This window comes from Crocuta crocuta, unplaced genomic scaffold, assembly GCF_008692635.1.
Source record: "Crocuta crocuta isolate KB4526 unplaced genomic scaffold, BGI_CrCroc_1.0 scaffold218, whole genome shotgun sequence".
Lineage (NCBI taxonomy): Eukaryota > Metazoa > Chordata > Mammalia > Carnivora > Hyaenidae > Crocuta > Crocuta crocuta.
Genome location: NW_027533170.1, coordinates 7,241,261 through 7,246,452, shown reverse-complemented (window position 1 = coordinate 7,246,452; position 5,192 = coordinate 7,241,261). Strand labels below are relative to the sequence as shown.

The 5,192-nt window shown below is 55.5% G+C and overlaps 1 long non-coding RNA gene across 2 annotated transcripts; it reads left to right on the top strand.

Moving 5' to 3' along the window:
• The first annotated feature begins 1,236 nt into the window (after positions 1-1,236).
• On the top strand, positions 1,237-3,341 carry LOC144216813 (uncharacterized). Of its 2 annotated transcripts, XR_013330763.1 has the most exons (3): positions 1,237-1,380; positions 1,527-1,637; positions 1,723-3,341. It is a non-coding gene; the product is annotated as an uncharacterized LOC144216813 (long non-coding RNA). The 2 variants fall into 2 exon arrangements; XR_013330762.1 differs by having other exon boundaries at positions 1,527-3,341.
• The last annotated feature ends 1,851 nt before the right edge of the window (positions 3,342-5,192 follow it).

The window sequence follows — 5,192 nt, the reverse complement described above, 5'->3', positions numbered from 1 at the left end:
AGAAGCCAGCTGCCCAAGATCCCACAATGATGAACAATTCCAAATCCCCGGGCAAAGCCCTCTCTACTGCTGTCCCGGCTAGTGGTCACCAGTTCCCCTCCGTGGACACACATTGCTGCGTGTGTGTCCGCCCAGCCCCCCACACCTGCCTCTCTCAAGGGCATCGGCAACCAGGTAGAGATTCGGACTCCAGTCCCCTCAGCATGGAATTCTTCCCGCCCGACCCTGGGTCAAAGAGAAATAGTGGAAACACCGCCGCATGGGGACTCCGAGCCCTGGAAGCTACTGGTTTTAGAGGCGGGAGCAGGCTGGCCGCATTCATTCACAGTCTCGCACATGCACACCCACACTCAGCCAGCCGGCAGAGAAGCCCTGCCCAGGAGAGCCCTGGGAGGCGGCCGATCACTGGGCCCAGGATGGCCTCCTGCCTCCACTCCCTTCTTGGCTGGGCAGGGAGAGGGCACCGGAGGGCCAAGGTTGCAGGTCAGCCGGGCTAAGCCGCAGGTGCAAGCGAGTAGAGCCCCCATCTGCACTAACGGACCGGGTGCCGGGTGGGAGGCAACGGGTCCCAGTCCTCTTTCCCGACACAGCCAGGGACCTGAGGGGGGCCTGGCCGCAGGCTGGTCCTCTCTTTGGCCAAGGTTGTGGCCAGACTGGGCTGGTGCTCCAGCCGCCAAAAACTGGTAGCGTCCCCACAGGTCGTGATCCCTGGCAGCCGGCAGCTGCCGCCCTTACTGAGCAGGGGACTGGAGCAGGATGGGGGTATCGCGGAGGGGACAAGAGAGGGGTCTTGTGGGGAAGGTAGAGGAGCAGACGATGTTGGCATCCCCACGGAAGCCCTCACTCCTCACCCCGCCCAGGGAAGGCTGTGACAGGGGCGTGGGCTCCCCAGAACTGCCGTAGGTCCGGCAAGCTACCTGGGGGGGCCAGTGGGGACGTCTGTTGCTGCTTCCTCCCTGGGGCCTGCCTGGAGCGGTCGAGCCGGGGACCCGAAGCCCAGGTCGGACTCCCGCGCCAAGGGCGCGGGCCCCACCCCGGCCGCGGCGCAGGGGTCCGGGAGAGCACATTCGCAGGGGTTGCGGAGAGCAGCGTAACCTGCCGCCGGCCCCTCCACAGGAGCGCCGCGCTCGGTCCCTGGTCCCGCGCCTCGGTGCTTCAGCGTCTGGAAGCAGGGGGCACCTGGGCGCACACCGCACCCTGCCACCCCCGCCCACTTCTCAGACGGCACCNCCACGTCCCCAGAGGGAGGCCAGCCAGCCCCGCTCCTCCTCCTCGCGGCCTCGCCCGTCCCTCTCCGCTTCCAGAACTCGGCAGCTTCCGAAGAGGCGCGTTCCGTCCATCACCTCCCAGATCTCCCAGATCCTCGCTGCCTCCTCTTCGGTAAGCATTATTACCCGTTTTGGGTTGAGTAAAAGGTACTCCGAGATCTGGAGAGATTTACCCAAGGGCTCCGGCTCGTTAGTGACTGGGCTGGGCGTTAAGATTTCTTTCCTCTCTCTCTCTCTCCCTTTTTGTTTTGCCGCCAGAGCCTTCCAGGGGCAGCAAATTCAGATGTCTTCAGGGGCCAGACAATGTGAGTCAAATGGGTGTAAGACAGTAGAGGAGATGGAGACAGAGACAGAGATGAACACCTAAAGGTATTCAGGTTCAAAACATTAAAGCAGGCCCCTTCCCCAAAAGGCTCAGCAGAGTCCTCGAATGACCCATCAATTCCACTTCTAGGTGTATATCCCAAAGAATTGAAAACAGGGACTCAAACAAGTATTTGTACACCAATGATCACTGCGGGACTCTTCACAATAGCCAAAGGTGGACACAGTCCAAACTGCCCATCAACTGATGCATGGAGAAACACACTGTGGTATATCAATGGTGTGGAATATTATTCAACCATAAAAAGGAATGAACTTCTGACACCTGTTCCAGCGGGGATGAACCTCCAAAAAAATCACGCGAACTGTAATAAACCAGACGCAGAGGACCCCCTGTGGTATCATTCCCTTTGTGTGAAGTAGGTAAATCCCAAGAGATGCAAAGCAGATTAGTGCCAGAGGCTGTAGGGAAGGAGAAATGAGTGACGCTTAAAGCGCATGGAGTTTCCTTTGGCGATGAGGAAATGTTTTGGAACATGAAAGGTGGTGATTGCACAATATCGTGAGTGTACTAAGTGCCATTGAATTAGACGCTTTAAAATGGTTAATTTTACGTTATGTGAATTGAACCACAAATAAGAAAAGAAAGCATGTCGTGGAAGTCTCGTGGATCAGATTTCGCTCACGGGTCACCAGTTTGCAATCCCTTGGATTCTGTGCCATCCTTACCCGTTTACTACCGATGGGAGTGCCAAATTTAAGAGGATTCATCTCTAAGAAAACTCATCGCTACTACTCTGGATGTTAGCTCTCGAGGAGCCCCCAGTCTGGTAGGGTTACTCGCTGGGACAGATGAAAGTTCAGCACAAGGATACACCTCACAGCTTTGGGGACGGGAGGAAAGGCCTCCCTGGGGAAATGGCTTTTGAGGTGGTACTTGAAGGGTGGGAAGCATTTCCAGGGCGGGAGGTGTTCACCATGGTCAAGAGCCTCTAGGGGGCGCCCGGGTGGCTCAGTTGGTTAAAGGTCCAACTTTGGCTCAGTTCACGATCTCCCAGTTTGTGAGTTCGAGCCCTGTGTTGGCTCTCTGCTGACAGCTCAAAATAAATAATAGCTCTCCAAAATAAAGAAACATTAAACCAGTCTTCAAAAAAATAAATAAGAGCCTATAGCTGGAGAAGGCAGGGCACACTCAGGGAAATCAAGCTTATTGGTTAGAACTAGGTGCTGGGAGCCTCTGAGATATTGAGAGAGAGAGGTGTAAGGATCAACCTGGACTTAGTGGTGTGTACACAGACCCAACGAAGAGGTCAAGGCAGGGCAGCCGGATGATAGGGATCCCAGGGAACAGACACAGAGCCACAGAGGGCAGGGACAGTGGGGAAAGGAAGAGATGGAGGACATTCATGAGGTAGTTTGAATGAAGAATTGTCTTGCCTAGGGAAGAAATTACATGAGGAGAGGGAGGGGGTCAAAGGTAAGTTCTGATAAAAACTCAGGTTCAGTTCTTTTCCTTCCTGTTGCGACAAACACAGTGACTCTGGATGCCTGGGTGGCTCAATCGATTAAGCGTCTGACTCCGTCTCGCGTCATGATCTCCCAGTTCATGAGCTCGAGCCTGGCATCGCACTCTCTGCTGTTGGCACAGAGCCTGCTTTGGATCTTCTGTTCCCCCCACCCCCACCCTTCTCCTGCTTGCATGCTCTCTCTCTCCCTCAAAAATAAATAAATATTTTTTAAAAACCCACAGCGACTTATCCAAGATTGTCTGTCACCAGTCCCCCAAGTCCAGTGTTCTTTGTCTGCACCAGGCTGCCAGAAGGAGCTGGGAGAGGAAGGGTGTTCAGTATTTTGGAACATCCCAACAGGAGGGAAAGAAATCAGAAGATACCTTGGGGCTCCTGGGTAGCTCAGTTGGTTGAGCACCCGACTTCGGCTCAGGTCACCATCTCATGGTTCATGGGTTTGAGCCCTGCATCAGGCCATGAGCCTGCTTCGGATTCTGTGTCTCCCTCCCTCTCTCTCTCTCNGGTGTCTCCCCCCCCCTCCCTTGCACCCCCGCCGCACTCGCACTCTGTCTCTCTCATATTCAAAAATAAACATTAAAAAAAAAAAATCAGAAGATACCCTGGAGCCTAGAGATGTTAAACACAGGGAGGAGAGGGGAGGGGAGAAGGGCAGGAGGGGCCTTCCTGGCTGAATGGAATCCAAAGGAAGTGGCTGCACAGTGGAGAGGAGCAGATAGAGGCTGGGGGTCCCTGGGTCGCTCTGGTCACTCCGCAGGGAGCTGGAGCCACTTCTCTGAACCTGGCTGGGTGCAGAATGCAGGGGGGCTGGAGCAGGGGCAGCAAGCAGCCTGGCTCTATCCCCCTAGCAGAACTCTCGTTCAAAGAAACAAAACTGGGGCGCCTGGGTGGCTCAGTTGGTTAAGCGTCCGACTCTTGATTTCCCCTCAGGCCGTGATCTCCCAATTCATGAGGTCCAGCCCCGCACTGGGCTCCGCACTGGCAGTGTGTAGCCTGCTTGGGATTCTCTCTCTCTTTCTCTCTTCCCCTCCCCAGCTCACTCTCTCTCTCTCAAAGTAAATAAAAAATAAACTAAAAAAGAAAGAAAGTTGCCCATGTCCCCTCCAGCCTGGCCGTCTGTCCCCCCTACCTCCTGCATAGCTCTAAGCTCTAGGCTGCTAAGGACATTGTCCCCCCCCTCCTCCATTCCTTCCTGCCATGTGGGGAAGCTGGTCTGGCAGATAATTCCTTTCCTGCTTGGTTTTTCTGAGCCCTTTGAGTTTGTCCTGATCCCCTGGATGGGGAGTGCAGGGCCGAGGGGACCAGCCGCCCCAAGAGAGAGGCAGCTTTGGTCCCAGTCCAGAGAGTTCCTCCTTGTCCGCCTCCACATGCCCTGTGCCCTCTACCCTCATGCCTTCCCGCACACATTCACAAGCATAAACCTTAGGGCATAAACCGTAGAGCATTACATTGAACCCTTGGGGACTTTCAGCTCACCCTCCTCTGATGGAAAAACTCCCCCAGAACGCCTATCATGGCCAGTTCCTGGCAGAGCTGGGGCCGGAACCTGGGTCTCTTGCCTCCTAGACATGGGACTCACTGTGTGCAGCCATGGGGCGTGGCACTTCGGGCACCCGGCCAGGGGAAGGGAAGCAGGCTCCCTGGCTGCACCCACTTCCTGAATCCGCTGGCCTGGGACCATCTGCTTTCTCTCTTTGCACCTCAGTTTTCTCACCTCGGAAAGGACGTCCTGTGAAATAAAGTCTGTGAGGCACTCCACGCAGCTCCTGGCAGGTGGTGGGCGTCCGTACCTGTTGGTTTGTCCTCCCCATCTCCTGATGGGGAAGGGAGGAAAGTTTGTTGGAAGGACAAAATGCTTCGTGGGGCCTGACTTCAAGCTGGTGTTCCCACCCAACATGCACTCTCCATGTCTCCAGTCGGTCTCCCCTCGGGCTGGAGACTATGTGCGTCCTTGCTGCTAGAGAGTGGCCAGGACTTGAAAATCCCAGAGCCCAGAGGCACCTGGGTGGCTCAGTCGGTTAAGCATCCAACTCTTGATTTCTGCTCAAGTCATGATCTTGAGGTTTCGTGGGTT